The sequence below is a fragment of the Sinocyclocheilus anshuiensis genome, unplaced genomic scaffold (assembly GCF_001515605.1).
Source record: "Sinocyclocheilus anshuiensis isolate Anshui unplaced genomic scaffold, SAMN03320099.WGS_v1.1 scaffold1611, whole genome shotgun sequence".
NCBI lineage: Eukaryota > Metazoa > Chordata > Actinopteri > Cypriniformes > Cyprinidae > Sinocyclocheilus > Sinocyclocheilus anshuiensis.
The window spans coordinates 39,993-59,236 of NW_015548275.1; the positions used below are offsets into that span (position 1 = coordinate 39,993).

Genomic DNA, 19,244 nt, shown 5'->3' on the forward strand with positions numbered 1-19,244 from the left:
CATTCCCTGCCATTATCTCTTTCCCCGCCATTGACGAGTTATCTCGTCTTTCACAAGAAAACGCTTCTCCGCCAAAGACGGGTTTTTACGTCTTTCCGTGTTTCCACTGTTATACACTCGGGGGTGCTATTACGCATCTTCTGAACGAGTACAAAACCTCCCGAACAAAAACACACGTGTAAATCATTGAAATCGCTGGTGGTGGCTGGCAACGTTTTAAAAAAATGCTGGCGGGGAAAGAGTTAAAAGACTATTCATATTCAGTAAACTGTATTGATTTACCAGTACTCGAGTCTATGAAACAAGATCACTGAAAATTTACTTTTTTTTTAACATTTTAATTAGAGCTGCTTTATAGTCGAAATTGAAGTAATTATAACTGAATTTATTTCTTAATTGAAGAAGTTTGTGAAATTGATGTTTTCCTCTTCATTACTGTAAAGTGTTTTTGGAGCAATATGTATGGTATAAAATGCCATAAAAATAAACGTGACTGGAATGACTGAATTGGTATTATTATATATTAATGTATAGCGCTTGCATATAAGTTCTCAGCTTCTCTCGTAGCTGTTATTGTAGGGTTCGACACAAACAGAAAATGCACTCTTCACTGAATCACAGTACCGATCTGAGCGGCGTTGGATCGACGCGTAGGATAGCGCAGGCGCATGGCGTCACGGATGCGCTCCACCTCCTGCTGGTAGCGCTGGCGGTCATGCATGGCGCCCTGTTTAGCGTCCTTCAGTGCTGCCTCCAGCGCCCGAACCCGCTCAGCCGTAGAACGAAGACGCTTCTCCAGCTTCGGAAGCTCACAGCGCAGATCTGCATTATCACGTACCAGCTGCGCAAACATTTGCAGAGCAGGCCATTAGTAACTAAAATTATCATCAATTACAAATAAAGGGATACAATATTATGAAATGCAATTGCTTATACTCTATTCCTGCTCAAAACCAAAAACATCAATGTCAATCATACTAAGACTGATGCTATCCATATGTTTCCATATGCGCTAATGATGTGCTTTTTTTAAAATTGTTGGTCTATATAACAATGTTGTGTCTTTTGCTCACTCTTACATGATGGGAAAGAAGGAAAGCACACATTAAGAGCTTGACGTGTTAAATCTGTGATAGATTGAAGCTCATCTATGCATGCCTGTTCCAGTCGCCATTTAGCATAATTTGATGAGCTCTATCTGCATGCGTTGATCAAAGTTTTTGTGAATAAAAGCCTAAATTAAATCTGTTCATCATATAAAGAGATTGTGTCTCTTCAAAAGACTTATGATTACTTTCACAATGTCTTTAAGAGCCAACAACAAATTTGATTACATGGACTTCCAATGGCTGGACAAAAATGATAACAGAATATTACAATTTGTGTTCAAATGATGAACAAAAGTGGATTTGGAATGACATGAAGGTGAATAAATCATGACAGAAATTTCATTTCTAAATGTGAACGAAATTTCTGTCATGATATTATTTTTTTTAAGAACATTGGAGCAAGATAAAGAATAAAAGACTGGAAATGCCAAACAATGCTTGAATCTCATGTGGAAAGGCTAAGCTGTTTGTATTTTATATAAATACTTTGATCAACAGAAAAAAGGTAAATCCATTCTGTCACATTTAATTAACAATTTAAGACTGAATTGAGACAGAAAATGTACTCTGCACAGAATACACATCCTCACCTGTTTATGGACCTTTGTAAGCTGATCCAGGTTGTTTTCAAGAAAGGAAATCTTCTGTTTCTGGGTGTTAGACCCCCCACTATCATCAGGTCCAATTTCTGTACTCTGTGTGAGGAGAACAAGTCAGAAAGACACACAGCAGCCGAATATTTGTGAAGCCAGATCTCCGTGTTCACATGTGGAACTCACGTTTTTAACCCGAGTCGTGAGGTCTTGAACGAACAGCTTGCGCAGATTGTGGAGGATCTGGAGTTCACGGGCCTAAGACAGAGAGAGAAACGGCTCCATAAGACCTCAAACGAGAGTATGAGAGTCAAAAACTTGTTTTGATTATTACTAACATACAGTATTAGCAGTGAAATTCTTAATTTTCAGGACCTGGCCCTATTGATGATTCACGATCATCAATGAAAACATATGCTGAATGTTTCACACCTAAGCACATGTATGTGAAGCAGCAACCTAACTACAAGAGCTGGGTCTGTTGTTTTAACATAGTTAACTCTATATTTCTGGGTTACGGCATTGAATATGTTCTTTAAAAACAGCCTTAAACCCTTTTGAAGATAGTTATTTGGAAGCATTAGCAGCCTTTACGGTTTCACCTGTTTCCTCTGAAATAAGCTTTGCTACAGAAACATAATAAATCAAAGGTAAAGTTTCTAAGTATCTCACATTAATTTCCATTAAACAGGAATAAATGTTAATGCTTATTAAACACTTTTCATGTTACCAGCACCTGTCACTGTCGCATTAGCAGTTTCTCATGCCTGACACTGTAGAAGATTTTTATTAATCAAAATATCAAGTTAATCAAGTATAATAAATGTGAATATGGCCATGTTTGTAATCTACTATTATGATCATGCGTTTCTTGTATGTACGGAAGCCTGCAGGAGAGTGTAATATGTGTGTAATCAAGTTATTCTGTTATTATGAACATGTGTTTCCTCCTGTATGTAAGGAGGCCTGCAGGAGAGTAATCCAGTTATTCTATTATTATGATAATGTTTCCTGTGTGACAACAGATTCTCTGCAGAGTTTCTCAGCTTCATTGTCTCTGATAATAAAGTCTATATTCTGGCATCAAAACCTCAAGGCTTCGAGAGTGATTTCTCACAGAAGCGGCAGGAGCCACCACAACATTTATAAGGTCACGCTATGCTGTAAGAGACTTTCTGCTCTTTGAACATTCATTGAGACATCAGGCCATGAACAAACTTGTCAGAAATTCTTCAGCATTTTGTCAAAGTAAATATTTTGTGGCGTAACCTATTCAATCTAGATCTGGTCTCACTAGTACTGTGTACATTTTCTCAAGTATTCTGGTATTTGCTGTGGTATGTGGTCACGAAAATGTATAATTTGCATGTGTTTTAAGCATTGCTGTTTAAAAACAAGTGATTATAAAACGGAGAGTTCCGGTCCTTGATTCTGATTGGCTGAGCTACGTTCGAAGCTGTTGTAAATTACTCTACAAACATACACCTTTGTTTACTTCTGTGTGTAGCTCGGCAACCACTTTGTTGCAACCACAACTGATTCTGAGGAACTACATTGTTTGGTGGAAAAATACTGTTTTTATTAAAGGGGTCATATGATGCGATTTCAATTGAAATTCACTGTAAACCACGGCTTCTTGGGGCGTATTGCTTTATTTTAAGCCATTGAAACGCAATCAGCAATGAAAGGGAACTAATTTGGCTATATGTGCGCGCACATGAAGACAGTGCTCATAGAGCGCGGGAGGACTGAACGGAGTTATTTTTGCCAATTTATAGGCCTTCAACAGTTAAATTCACACACTTGTATGTGACAAAATGCCATCTTTGCAAGTATCCTCGTAAACACAGTAATTTAGCAAACAGATGAGAAAGAAAACAGGTGTAACAGTATGTTGGTTACGGGCAGCTCTTAAAGTGACAGCAGTCATTCATGTTAATCAAACAACAAAAGAGAGAAAATCTCTCACTTCTCTTGACTAAATCACTTTTGTAACTTTTATAAGAAGAAATATATATTTAATTCACACCGTGAAGAATATGCAGTGTTTTTATACATTTGATTACTTTATGCAATGTATGATCATGTCCTGTGTGTCTGAAATTTGTGATAATCACATATATAAAGTTTCAATAATCGTTCTAATTTTATGATCTTAGGAAGTCTTAAACAGAGTTATTTCATCTTTCAGTTTGGATTATGTAATGCCATTTCTTATTTTCTGTTACAACTAAATCCTGTGGTTAAACACTGTGTTTTAACAGATTTATGAAACTGGCCTCGCTTTCAGGTTTTCACTGAATAGAAATTGCTACTTGTTCCTGTCACTGTCTTAAATCAAACATCTTTTCATAAACAGCAGGTCAACATTTCACTTATTTTATGTTGATTTATAAATGCCTAATCAGAAAAGTATTATGTTGATAAATAGATATATGTGACCCTGGAGCACAAAAGCAGTCTTAATTCGCTGGGGTATATTTTTAGCAATAGACAAAAAAACAATGTATGGGTCAAAATTATCGATTTTTATTTTATGCCAAAAATCATTAGGATATTAAGTAAAGATCATGTTCCATGAAGATATTTTGTAAATTTCCTACTGTAAATATATCAAAACTTAATTTGTGATTAGTAATATGCATTGCTAAGAACTTCATTTGGACAATTTTAAAGGTGATTTTCTCAGTATTTAGATTTTTTTGCACCTCAGATTCCCGATTTTCAAATAGCTGTATCTCGGCCAAATATTGTCGAAAAATTGACCCTTATGACTGGTTTTGTGGTCCAGGGTCACATATTATTAGCACCAAAGCTCTACTTCATAGACTCGTCTGTTATGCAGAACCACATATTTTGTGGGTTGTGTGAATGCTGCGAGATGTTAATATTGGAGCTTAAATAAATATATGCTGCTTATACATATACAGTGGGTACGGAAAGTATTCATACCCCCTTAAATTTTTCACTCTTTGTTATATTGCAGCCATTTGCTAAAATCATTTAAGTTAATTTTTTTTCCTCATTACTGAATACTTTCCGTACCCACTGTAACATCCGACAGGGACAGAGACGTGTTTCAAATAAGCGCTCTGAAATGACATCATCACATGGTGCAGAGATTCACTGTAGAATAAGAGGAGGAGTGCGTATGAGAAACTTACAACAGTCTCCTCCAGGCGCTTGAGATCCTGTTTGGACTGCTCGTTTCTCTCCTGCTGAAACCTGATGAGAAACCATTGTTAACACACACTACACACATTCATTACACACTATAGCCTCCCTTTACACTCATCACACCATCATGCAAACGGCTGATTTACAATCTCAGTGTATTTATGCAGTAGTGGAAGAAAACGTACGACAGCTGCTCCAGGCAGGCGCTCTTGGTGTCGTCCTGCCGTTTGAGGTTACTGAGACTGGACCGCACGTGAGCCAGCTCCAGCTCCAGAGCCTGATTCTTACTGCAAGACAGGTGGTGACAGCATTAGTGCCTCAGTTACCACATCCAGTGATCATGCTATGCTTTCACGCTCATCTACACAGGAGGACTGACTCGGTAAGCTCGTCGATGAGTCGCTGCTTCTCGTTGATTTCATCCCGCAGGTGGTTGAGCTGCGTCTGACGAGACTCCGCGTGGAGAGATGGACGACTAGAGGCCTTCTACACAAACACACACAAATAAACACCTGCACTGACTCGTGTCACAATAACCGTGTCATATTTGACCTAACCCATGTCCCCTATCATGTACACCATCTCTCTTGTCATAATGTATGTATGCATGTGTTTCTTACACTAATCACAGGACTGTTTATGTATTAAATACTAGATCCATGTTTGTTCTACTTACTTAGTATAGGAAATTATGATCCGCACTCACGAGAACAATCTTCTTTTTTCTTTTATTTTACATTCATTACTGATGGGAAAAGACACAAACGTTTTGGCTCAAAGCCTTCCTCAGTGTGTGAGCCGAAACGTTTGTGTCTTTTCCCATCAGTAACGAATGTAAAATAAAAGAAAAAAGAAGATTGTTATCGTGAGTGCGGATCACAATTTCCTATACTAAGTAACTCAACAGATTGACGCACCAAAATAAAAAGATCAAGTAACGCAAGAGCGCAGTGCAAACGACGTTGTTAAACTGTTCTACTTACTTTCCCATCAGCCTCTCTGTCTGCCTTCTCTCCTCCATCCACTTCTGCCACGTGACTCTCTGATATAAACACATATACATAATCATTAATATAACAGTACAGAGTAGAGCAGCAGTCCAGAAGTGAGCTCAACCTCAATCTGAAATCTTACGTTCTCAGTTCATCTGACAGTCTAGAGGGGTTTTGGGGAATTTGAATGTCCAATATAGCAAACCTGTAAGACCAATCATTTAGAAAAGATACAGCATGCTAAGTCTGCACAGATCTTCAGACAGTTCTGAGTTTGAATATAGCTTGAAATTGGTGCAATTATTAATTTAGAAGAAGTCTTAAAGGTGCAGTATGTAAATAAAATAAAAAGGCACATAACAACACCTACAAACTCTCAAGAACCAAAATGCTTCTAAACTGTGGCTCTTTGGAAGTTTGGAAGTCTATGGTCTGTTTGGAAATCCACTACAGGAAAAAAATCCTGAGGAACAGCAGTCAGAACGGCCTCGCATAAAACGAATTAGAGTTGAAAAAATGTCATAATAATCATCATCATCAACATCATTTTAAAAGAATAACATTTAATAAGTCTTATGATCAGGCTTTATATCACTCCTGTTCTCTCTATAAGGTGTGTAACTCTGTGTTTGTATCTCACCTGAGTTCTGCAGCATGAAGAATTCTTCACTGAGAGCATCATAATTATCCTCCAGCTGTCGCTTTTTTTGCTCCACGTTCTGCATGTATTCTGTGAGAGAGCGAATCTTTGCCTCGTGCTGCTCAGACACACACAGACACAAAGAATACGCAGCATCACTCCACCTGTAGATCTGGGCCACGTGAACCACACGTCATGCACTAGCTCACTAGCATCAGACAGATTCATGATGGAGCTACTATCACTATTAAGAATGTTTTAAAATAGATGTAAAATGATGTGGACAGAGACGTATTTGCACTAAACCCAAAACAACAGCAATCTTATAATTAGTTCAATATGTTAAAATAATCATATCTAGCAAATTATGAGAGACCTAAAAGAAAGTGAATTAAACGGTCCAGTGCTTAGCATAAGTTCCCTTTCAGTCGGTCACTCTCGACGTCACGTCGGTAATGACTGACGAATTGGGATCTCACCAGAGAGACCAATCCACTTCGAGTGTAACTAAACGAGCCAATGGACATTGGCATGTGGATTTCGCATCTGACTGCCCCATCCCGCAGCGCGGGTATAAAAGGCAGCAGGTGCATCGCATTAATTCATCCTTTCGCTTCGGAGCCGAGCGGTGGTGCATCACTACTGCTCTCCTGTTCCTCGAGTGATTGCAGAACGAGTGTGGGCGTTACGGCACAGCAGCGGTGGTCACGGTCTCACGGAAAAAGATCGTCTTCGTGCAGACAGCCACACCAGGAGTGTGCAGTGGCCAGCTCCCCTGCGTGCTTCAGCACAAAAGAGCAATCTCTAAAAGAGCAACACGGGTGATCGCGTCTTTTTAAAGATGTCTTATCACCTGTGCGTTTCTGGATGTGGTCTTTACCTGGCGCCTCAGGACGGTCACGATCGCTGCCTCACGTGTCTGGGCGTTGAGCACGCTGAGGAAGCCTTCGTGGATGGTGCATGTTCTCTTTGTGGGGACATGACCATCTCAGAGTTGCATAAAAGACTCCGTTACGTCCAACGTGGCGGGGTCCCTCTGCCTCTGCTGCGATCCAGCGTTCGTCCCGGCAACCGGGGCAGCGCTGCGTCCGGTGGAGTCAGAGGTGATTTGAGGATCACGGTGACGGCTTCCCCAGAGGGAGTTCTTCACCCCTCAAGCACTCTGCAGCCAGTGGAGTTTCCAAGGGAGCGTGCTAGGCCCTCTGCAAGACAGAGCGCACCACCCATATCCCTCAGTGCTCCTTCTGACGACCAGATGTCGATCGCTGCATCGGAGGGCGAGCTGGCTGCGTTGCCCGCTTCTGGTGTGGTAGCGTTGTCCTGAACCAGACCCAGAGATGACGGCTATGCTTTTCCGCCGAGAATGTCGGGCTTGTGTGGAATCCTCCACCGCACCCCGATCCTTCAAGGCTGGATGAATGGTTTCTAGGTGGGGGTCGCGCTGGTTCTCAGCGCCCCCCTCCTGTGCCATTCTTCCCGGAGGTGCATGAGGAGCTCACAAGATTGTGGAAGGCACCTTTTACTGCCCGAAACAAATCTTGTAGCTCCTCCACCCTCACCACCCTCGATGGTGGGGCCACTTTGGGGTACACGGGTATTCCCTCGGTGGAGCGGTCTGTGGCCATGCAACTATGTCCAACAGCCGCTACCACTCTGCGGGGTGACCCGTGTCAGAGGGAGGTGGCTTCTGCCCTCCATGCCATGGCGTTACTGCAGGTCCATCAGGCCAAAGCCTTTCACATTCACTGTATGAATGCAATATTTAAAAAATTTACAAATGCAATAAAAATATTGGTATCAGTACTCTGTATCGGCAAGTACCAAAAATAAAAGTATCGGTATCGGGCGAGAACTGGAAAAAGTGGTATCGGTGCATCCCTAGTAGGGATCCCAATTCATCGGTCATCACCGACGTGACGATGAGAGTGACCGACTGAAAGGGAACGTCTCAGTTACGTATGTAACCCTCGTTCCCTGAAGGAGGGAACGGAGACGTCACGTCCCGTTGCCACAGTTGCTGTACCACCGCTGAGCGGCCGGGTCACCGGCTCGGCTCCTCAGCGAAAACATGAATTAATGCGATGCACCTGCTGCCTTTTATACCCGCCTATATAGATTTTATAGTGTAATTTTAATATTCAAATAAATTTTCAAGGGAATGGATGTATGTTGCTTTATGCTATGGTAAGTTGTTTGGTTTTAAATATTTAAAGAAAATGTTTTGCTACAAGCTCAATGCTTTAAATCTAAAGATAATATGAAAAGAAAATATGTTTAGAAGCAACTAATTTAAATATTGAGATGAACCATTATTCATTAATTTATTCTATTTCTAGCCCTTATTTAAACATATGTTGCAACACATATTCCACATACTTCTAAAAATGTATAAGCTTGTTTCCTCATGGGGACCAAAAAAATGTCAAAAGTTACTGTTTTTACTATCCATGTGGGGACATTTGGTCCCCATAACGTATTGAATACCAGTACACTCACTCACTCACACACACTCTCACACACACACACACACACACACCTGAGAGATGAGCAGCTGGCAGGAGGACAGCTCTCGGCTGGTTTCCTCCATCTTGCGATGGCACTCCAGTTGCAAGTTCTCCAGCTGTCTGCAGCGCTTCACCATCGACTTCACCTCCGACTTGATCTTACTGATGTACAGGCGCGCCACAGTGAACTCCTCCTCGATCGCACCGCTGATCTCCACCGGCTACACACACACACACAGATTACTGCAGTGACTAAACACACACAACTGCAACTACAGGAAACCGATTTACCATAATGTGCAAAGGAAATGAAGGCAGATCAAGGTGCCTTCAATAATAATACAAAATAATAACGAAAGCACAAAAGCAAAGAGAAAAGCCCTGCCGTTGTCTCTAGTTTCCTATATTAAACAGAGCTCAGCTCCTGATTGGTTGATTCAGTGCTCCAGCTGTGTGAAAACACACCATATACTAACAGCTGAGACGTGACATACCTGTTCACAAGCTACTGTGTACGTCAGGGGCTGTGATATATTGTGAATACAGAAGGGCCCAATGATTTCCACAATGTGGAATCCAGTCATAAAATGAATTTACTGTATAACACACATCATAAAGTAAATTCTGTGATATTTGAAAGAACATCTCTTTTTTTCTTCCATGTTTTAATTTTGATAGTAAACCTCTGTTGTGCAGTTCACCTTATCAAAAAATAAAATGGTTACATTTTCATTTAATTACATTTTAAAATATTCAGTTGTTAATGTTATATGACTTAATTTGATTCCCACTTCTTTTTGAGAATGAATTTGTATTAAACCATAAATCCAGAAAAATTAAAACAGACAAAACTGAATTTCATAAATGAATGAATGAATGAATGAATAAATTTGTAGGGCTCTATTTTTTTACTTTTAATAAATTGATGTTAAATTTGTTTGATAATTTCAGTTAATTAGAGATGCCTTTTGCTCAAATTTAATATAACCATTAAAACAGAATTTCGAAAAATTAAGAAAACAGAAACAAGAAAAAATCAAATGAAAACAAAACAAAACAAAACAAAATTTGGGAAAAAAAATAAAAAAGATTTAAAAGGGCCCTAAAGCAGCAGCTTTTCTGTGTGTCAAGCTGTCAGGACTACATTTATAATATGGCACAACCTTTTCTAATCTCTACAAATAATCTCCGAGGCCTTTCTGGGCTTACAAGCTTGATTTCTCCATTGCCGACGATGGCGCTGAACTCGCTGAGGTCCTTCATCAGCCCGTTCAACACGTCAGCGATGCGCTTCCTCTGCTGCGAGCTCACTTCCTGCATTTGAGCAAGCTCCGCCTCCAGCTCCATCAGATTGGCCTATAAAGCAGTGGAAGCGGCGGTAAGCACAGGTCAGTCGTTCACTGCCTCTATCACTGTGTAGCGTGAGAATACGTCACCATCTTCAGGCTGAGCTGCTCGGCCAGCTGTTTGTTGTGCAGGCTCTTCTCCTCCACCTCCTGACTCTTCTGGTCGTAGTTGACCGCCAGCTCCTCCAGCGCCTGCAGGACCTCCCGCACTTCAGCTTTGGCGCTCTCGCTCTCCGTCTGCAGGCGATCATCCTACAAAACACACACACACAGTGAGAGCAATAAATCATGTTGATCTTGTTCTGTATGCAATCCATGATGCACAGTGAGAGTTCATTTGTGTCTGCATCTCAGTAATGATGTGACGTGTGCATGTTCACCTTATCGTCCAGCTGTCGGTAGAGTTTGCGGATCTCTTCCTCATATTTCTGCCGCTCTTCCTCTGAGATCCGCACCACAATAGAGGAGGAGTCAGAGTCTCTCTCTCTCTCCCGCTGGTGCTCGGATGATCTCTCATTATCTAGAGACGCTTCGTCACTGCCTTCCAGCTTCACCACATCAGCGTCTGCCTGCTCCGTCTCTGGAACCTTCTCTCCTATGAGAAAATAACATCACGACTGCATCAAATACTCATGTCAGGGAATCCTCAACATGCTTACAAATGTTTTCCAAAATTCCCCACCTAAACCGGATAAGACAAGCAAACAACCTTAAGCTGTTTTAAGCTAAATAACATCAATTTCAAAATACTGACTTATACTGTAGCTTGGAATCAACTATCACATGTTGCACATCACGTCAAACTTGCATTGTATGAAGCACTATATAAATAAAACGGGCTTGACTCGTCAGAGCAGTGCAATGGCTCACCACTGCGCCAGCGCCGCAGCTCCAGCTCCAGGCTCTGGATGGTGTCCCTCAAGCTCTTGTTCTTCTCCTTCTCTTTCTCGTACTTCCTCTTCCACTGCTCAGCTGTCAGCTCCAGGTTAACGGAGGCCGTGTTCTTGATGGTCTTAGCACTACAACACACACTCAAAAATCAACTCGCCATTGAAATTCCTTTTATACATTTAGTATGAATACTAATGCACAGATGCTATAGTTTAATAACAACTATTACTCCTTTAATACATTTAATACATGTCTACATAAATAATATAATTAAGTTCCATATGTATATCCCACATTTCTACGACAACACCATGGTTTAGTTAGTGTTACTGCAGTAAATCCAAGTTTGTTAGTGCTGTTGAGAACGTCAGCGCCGTTTCATCTGGCTTTAAACTAAATCACCGACACATTTGTGTTCTTCGCTGGATCTCACAGTGCAGTTCGCGCGATCGAGAGCGAGTAAACGCATCTGCTCGCCCCGCGCTGCTGTTTGAGCCGAGCTGGGCTGCGTTTCCCAAAAGCTTCGTAAGCCTAAGAAGTTCGTAAAAACGATCGTACGACTGATCTTAATATTACGGTCTGTTTCCCAAAAGCATCGTAACTTAAAGGTATAGCTCACCCAGAAATGAAAATGTGATGTTTATCTGCTTACCTCTGGGGCATCCGAGATGTAGGTGACTTTGTTTCTTCAGTAGAACACAAACGAAGTGAAAATCATCTTAGATCTACGAGTGCTCTGGAGTAATCATAAAGCCCTAAGTGCATCGTAAGAAGACAGATTTATGCGGTCACCTGGAGGACAATCGGCAGATTGCACCTTTAACTTTATTCAAGTGCAATGTGATTATAATATAAAGTTTTTATTTACACTTTATTACTCATCTTTTTAATGAATTTATAAATGAAAATTAAAAAGGGCAGAAAAAAACAGAAATACACCTCTAAATTAAATGACTGAACAAAAAAAAAAAAAAGAATAAAAGAAGTAATGTAGGAAATATGCTTTAAAGACTGGGAGGAAAAAATCTCTCAATGTCTTACTGACGTGCACGAAAACCAATGTATTGGACCCGGAAATAACGTCTCTATATAGATATATACTATAATATATATTTGTGTATAAAGTATATTGTGTATAATTATGTAAAGTATAATATTATACGTATAATATAATTATAGTTATTATATAATAATAATAATAATAATAATAATAATTAACGCAGGTTAACATTTCAATAAACGCGCGTGTACTACGATTACGAGCCATTCTATAAGGTGACATTTCAGCACTTGACAAACGGATAGCGACTCCTAAGTAGCACTTAAAGCACCGCTACGTGCGATTGCGTTAAGTGCATTTTTGGGAAACGCACGTGAAACAATAACGAACGATCGTAAATTGACTCGTAGAAAACACTCTTAAGATCAATCGTTATCGAGAAACGCAGCCCTGATCAGTGTGGCGCTGTTAACGCGGTTCATTCCGCTTTTGCTGCATAAACATTATACTGAATATTATCGAACGCATGTTATCGTTTTATCGAGGGCAAAATATATTGTGATAATTATCGTTATCGTTTTATCGCCCAGCCCTAGTTCAACAGAAGAAAATAAACTAATACAGGTTTGGAACAACATGAGGGTGAGTAAATGATTAAGAATTTCCATTTTTGTGGTGAACTATCCCTTTAAGAAGCTGTCAGATTCATATTCAATAGCAATTGGTCTTTATTTAGGACTAGGCAGTGCTTAACTGTATTAACTGTATGTCCACGAGTGTAACGCAAATCTTAAAAGGGTATTTTTGAAAAACTGTATTTGCATGATAATATTAGTGAAATAAAAGGCCACTTAAGTGACCGTACAGAGAGTACACGTTAACACACTTTTAAAAAATGCATTTTGTAATAATGCCACACTAAATGTTTTAAGTACATTTTAAATCATTGTTTTAATAATGTTCTGTGGTGTTTTAGAAAAGAACAATTATTTTGATGTGCTTTCTTACATGCTATGTGAATATTGGATTGTAATTTTAACTGTAGTGCGTCTTTTAATAATACATCTTAAGTTAATATATCGTAAATATACCATATTGCAACTTCATTGTTACAAATGTGTAATTACAAGTATATTTTAAAAACATGAGATACAAGCAATAGAAATGACATTAATGTATATTTTAGTTTGCCATTAATGCTGATCAGTACATTCAGCAGTTTTACCATATTTCAAAGACAACAGCAGTAATTATTTTATGTTAAAGTCGGTTTATATAGAACAGTGTACATGTTTTAATAACTGACTAGGATTTGTATTGTTTTTAGAAAATAGTGTTTTTTGTTTGTTCATTATGTGGTGATGAGTATTTTTTTTGTTGTAAATTTGTCCTTTGCTGCCTATCTTGACCAGGACTCCCTGCTAGAAGAGATATAGTATCTCAATGGGACCTTCCTGGTTAAATAAGTAAATAAATAAAAAATAAAAACAATTACAGATATAAACTACATATAAAGATGCCCTACTTAAATACTACTTAAGTGGGTCAAAAAAGCACTCTAAAGTTCAGCAAGTTCATCATTTCATTTAAATGTTGCTGTTTTTAGATTGTTTGGTTATAAACATGAGACCATGTTTCACTAAATAACTGAACTCACAAAGAAGCACAATGCAGATGTCTGTTTGATCTAGATGTGTGTGTGTGTGTGTGTGTGTGTGTGTGTGTGTGTGCTGGAGGTACCGCTGTCCAAACATGAGGGTGGATTTGGTCTCGGCGTCGTTGTAGCTCGAGGGAGAGCAGCAGATGAACATGGTGGTCCTGCAGTTTCCTCCCAGAGAGTCCTGCAGGATCCGGGTCATCTTACTGTCGCGGTACGGCACGTGCGTCTTCTGCTCGCACAAACCAGGGACATTCAGCGTAAGCAAACACAAATATGCACGGTCATAGATGAGTGCGTTTGCGAGCACTCACAGTTCCTTCAGCGAGAGCAGAGATGACGTTGCCCAGAGAAGACAGAGACTTATTGATGTTTTTAGCTTCATCCAGAACGGCTCCAGCTGCACCGGTCTTACTGACCTGCGTGTGAACATACACCATAAACAAGCTCAACAGCAACACTTCAGATATTAGGGAACACTATTCACTATGAACTAGTTCTTTATTAGCATGCATATTACTAGCATATTGGCTGTTTATTAGTGCATATTACTAAGTGCATATTAAATGCCTTATTCTGCATGAGCATATTTTAAATCCTTTAATCAGACCCCAAACCTAAAGTTAACAACTACCTTACTAACTATTAATAAGAAGCAAATAAGGCTTTATTGAGGGAAAACCCTTGGTTAACAGTGAATATGCGTTCCCTAATGTAAAATGTTGCCAGCTTAACTAATCATTTCTTACTGATCTTTTCAAGCATCTGTCATTTCATTATGCGCATCAATTTAACAATTTAGACAAGACCTTCTCACTGCCAGCCAGATCCACCAGGTAGAGCTTTCCACAGAGCTTCTGCTCCGTCTCCACGTGCTCCTGCTTGATGTTGATCAGGAAGATGCTGTGACTGCGAGAGCTGTGCTCATTCATATCTGACAACAGAACAGTGTCTCGTTTACTGCTCACTCTCCAATACTCATCATGCCAGTATCAAATCACATTTCATGAAAATTCAGCTTTGTCATCACAGAACTAAATTACATTTTAAACTAGACAAGTAAAGTTTGTGAACAAACTTTGAAGTTAGCTTGAGAAAGCCTATTTGAAGTGGCTGAAAAGCTTGTAGTTTGAAGGTGTTCAGTTGAAGAAGTCTGAAGTTTGAATAAAGAATAGTAGAGATAGATAGACAGAAATTTTAAGATGACAGATAGATAGATAGATGCTAGGGTTCTCAGGGTGGTTTCTAGGATGTTGCTATGCAGTTGCTAGGGTACTTAGGGTGGTTGCTAGTGCGGTTGCTATGGTACCCGGGGTGGTTGCTAGGGTACTGCTATGCGGTTGCTAGTGGTACTCAGGGTGGTTGGTTATATTTCATGAAAATTCAGCTTTGTCATCACAGAACTAAACTGCATTTTAAAATATATTTATATGAGCATAAAACATTAAGAAACAAACAAGACAAACTTACAGCAAAAATTTGAATGGTACAGTGGAGATCAAAATGAGAGAACAACCTACAATTCCCTAAATTTCAAGGTCACTGCTTAGAAGTATTTGAAGTAAAAGAGCAGTTTTCTAAGCATATTTAATAAAATTATTGTATTCTGAAGCACAGTAGAAAAAAACTTAGATGAGATATTTGAAAAAACGATCAAAGTTAGAGAACACTTACAGATCCCTCTAAAGTATTGGTGTTAATCAGGCACCTGGTGCTAATTTCGTTAATTATATGACAAACCCTGTTTTACCTGGCAGCATTCCTCTAATTTTTACTGAGATTGCAGGATGGCGGGCCGCTCTAAAGTGACTGAAAGCCTGCGACAGGAGGCGGTCCAGATGAAGGCCACTGCAAAACGGTTAAAGCAGTTCCTTGAAGCTGAAAACACTGAAATAATGAAATGGACGGCCCAGAGTCCTGATCTAAACCAGACTGAAAATCTCTGGAAAATCCTTGGCGACAAAGTTCAGGCTAAGAAACCCACTACAGTCACTGAACTGTGGAAGAGAATGGAAGAGGAGCGGACCGAGATCACAGCAGCGCAGTGTGAGAAACTAGAGATGTGCTGAAGTTACTCAAAGCAGGAGCCTCTACACTTCCTACTCATTTCTGACAGCTGTAACCCTCCAAAATATTAGTTGCAGTCTTCTTTCGTGCTACAGCGGTTACTGTTCTCTAATTTTGATCACTGTGTTTTCCACAGAATAAAGGTTTTTGTTGAAATGCCTTGGTTATTTTGTCAAACTTGTCAGTAGAACGGAGGTATACCTACAGCTAATATTCCTTCAAATTTTGAGCGATGAAGATTAAGTATTTATAGACTGTTCTCTAATTTTGATCTCCACTGTATATACACACAATGTACATTTCAAGAATAAGATCTCCATTGCGCTGTACTTTTTTAATGGGAACGGTCAGATTGAGATGAAGGTATCATGACAGGGTCTCTGTAGGATTTTTAAGCTCAAATTTAAGACTTTTTAAGACCTGCACAAATAAAATTAATGCCATATGAGCGGGGTAGGGCAATGTCAGTGCTAACTGTAAAACTGCTGAACTGTAAAATGAGTTTAAAAAGCATGATTTACAGTTCAGACAGCCTACAAGTTTTCACAAATACAAAAAGGTTTATAAAATTATAAACTTATTTCAGCCTTTAAATCATTTTTAAGAAAACGAATGAGTCAAAACTATCAATTATTATATTACTTTAAACAATTGTTATCAAGCAATTATTACATTAATTAAATAACATATACACATATTTTACTTGTTTAGATATTTATAATGCATTATCTTCTTGTTGATCCACCAGTTAACATTTACAACTCTTCGTGTTTGCTGCGTAAAAACGTGTTGATTTTCACATCGTTCTGAACAAAACCAGCAGACAGACTTGTTGAAAATGCTAATTCACTCTCTGCCAGCAGGAGGCGCTTTCGGAATGGCAGAAATATAGCGGTTTCCCCGGTAACAGCAGAACACATAGCAGCAGCAGCTGACTCTGAAACGTGCAGCGCTCATATTTAATGAAATCGTAAACTTTTGAAGTTTAATCGTCACACTAAGTCATATGGCAATTCTGTTTTTTCCATCCCCAAATTTAAGGCCTCTCGAAATCGTAATTAAGACTTTCTTGTACCATCTAAGACTTTTTCTGGCTTTAAATTTGATAAAACTAAATGTAAGACTTTTTAAGGACCCACCCGCGGAAACCCTGCATGACTGTGATGGTTTACACCATGTTATTGTGATTATAAATGACTGTTAAACACTTAACCTGAACTGTTGTGAGTAAATGAAGTTCAGCTGGATTTGAGAACAATGACAAAAGCACTCACTGGTGACAGCGACGTGCCGGTTGGATTTTCCCTCGTCGATGACGTCCATGACCTCTTCAGGACTGGACACGAAGCGCTCGGTGCAGCCCTGACGCCACACAAACACAAAACATTTATTCAGATTTATTCACATTCACACAAAATACGCTGCTGGTGGTTGTGAAAAAGCACCTTCACGTAAGGGACGCGGTTCTTGTCCTCATGCACAGACAGGTTGGTCTTCGTTACTAAAGAGGAGAGAAACACAATGAGGAACATAAAAACCACTGTAGTGAATTCGGTACTATTACTGTTTTCCACAAACCGTCCAGAAGATCCCGGATTTTCTCCATGTAGATCTCAAAGTAGGACACCTGGGAAAGTCAAAGACTGATTTTCAGAGCACCACACACTGGACAGATGACTAGATGATGGATGTGCCACTGGTTTTGGCCTTTGCGTACCTTGATGTGGAACTCCAGGTTCTCGTCCATGGAGAAGATGTGGTTGAAGATGTCCTCTGCGATGCGGGGAATGATGCCCATCTGCTGCGGGTTGTGGAGGTTGCCCTGAAAGTGCGTTTAACAATTAAAATTCATCCTGGTCTAATCGAGCTGTGCGGCAGTGCTTCCAAATAAACCAACGAGTCATGCGATAGTCAGGATAGCAAAATATATTCAGATTTTTTATTATATCTTATTATAGTTTATTATTTATTAGATAAATTATGCTAGAAAGTAGCCAAATTAGACAGAAAGACAAGTTCAGTTCCATCTTTGAAAACCTTAAACCGCACAAGGTAAAGCAGACACTGAATACAGACTCGAATAGGTGTTACATTTTGATAGAACGCATGCGTTATCTTGTGATTTGTGACCACAAAACCAGTCATAAGTGTCAATTTTTTGAAATTGAGATGTATGCATCATCTGAAAGCTGAATAAATAAGCTCTCCATTGATGCATGGTTTGTCATGGTTATAGGACAATATTTGGCTGAGATACAACTATTTGAAAATCTGGAATCTGAGGGTGCAAAAAAATCTAAATATTGAGAAAATCATCTTTAAAGTTGTCCAAATGAAGTTCTTAGCAATGCATATTACTAATCAAAAATTAAGTTTTTATATATTTACAGTAGGACATTTACAAAATATCTTCATGGAACATGATCTTTACTTAATATCCTAATGATTTTTGGCATAAAAGAAAAATGTATAATTTTGATCCATACAATGTATTGTTGGCTATTGCTACAAATATACCCCAGCGACTTAAGACTGCTTTTGTGCTCCAGGCTCACAGTGCTTACAGGGAAACTGGCCAATAATATTTGATGCTCATTTTAGTACAGGTACAGTGTGCACGGATGCCATCGGTTGTCCGATGCATTGGTCATTTACAGGAAATGAAGCGCAAGAATGCGAACGTGTTAAAAGCATAAGCAATATTTAATCTAAAACATAAGTGCACCTCCATGGTGTGGGTCTTTCCAGAAGAGGTCTGTCCATAAGCGAAGATGGTGCCGTTGTAACCTCCCAGCACATCTACATCAAACACACACATAGCCAAACATCAGAGCACTGATCTCCTCTGAGGAGCATCTGACAATAATCAATACCGCTAAAGTCCAAAATATGAAATATGACGCGCTGCATGCGCAGACAGGGCTTCACGCACTGACCTCTGACGATCTGCTTGGCGCAGGTGTTGTACACCTGCTCTTGGGTGGTGTTGGTGGGAAACACATGGTCGAACGCATACGGTTTTCCCTGCACACCAATGAAGCCGGCACAGAGCAAGAGAGGAGACATGAGGGGAAAGGAAACGTCATTGTTTGGTCACGTCACAGATGAAGCGAGTAGACGAGCTGTGTCATTATCTTTAACTATACATGTACTTTTTTCAAGCTTTATCAAAAAACACCCTGCCCACCAGCTGTTTCACTTCAGCCATCGTCAGCCACTCCCTGCATTCACACTCACTCACTCACTCACTCACACACACACACACACA

The 19,244-nt window shown here is 39.7% G+C and overlaps 1 pseudogene; it reads right to left on the reverse strand.

The window, feature by feature from the left end:
* Positions 1-19,244, reverse strand: part of LOC107655770 (kinesin heavy chain-like) — a 24,507-nt pseudogene that overhangs the window by 4,507 nt on the left and 756 nt on the right.